Genomic DNA, 227 nt, shown 5'->3' with positions numbered 1-227 from the left:
GCAGCGCCCAGGTGAGCATGCGGGGCCCGCCGCACGCCCCGGGGAGCAGGTAGCACGCCAGGTGCGCGGCGGAACATGGAGTGTCTCTTGCTGGTCGTCTGGACTTTAGCTGCAGCGCCCAGGTGAGCATGCGGGGCCCGCCGCACGCCCCGGGGAGCAGGTAGCACGCCAGGTGCGCGGCGGAACATGGAGTGTCTCTTGCTGGTCGTCTGGACTTTAGCTGATTC

This window comes from Acanthisitta chloris, unplaced genomic scaffold (assembly GCF_000695815.1).
Source record: "Acanthisitta chloris isolate BGI_N310 unplaced genomic scaffold, ASM69581v1 scaffold4950, whole genome shotgun sequence".
Taxonomy (NCBI): Eukaryota; Metazoa; Chordata; class Aves; order Passeriformes; family Acanthisittidae; genus Acanthisitta; species Acanthisitta chloris.
The sequence above is the reverse complement of the archived record's forward strand: the minus strand, read 5'-3'. Positions refer to the sequence as shown.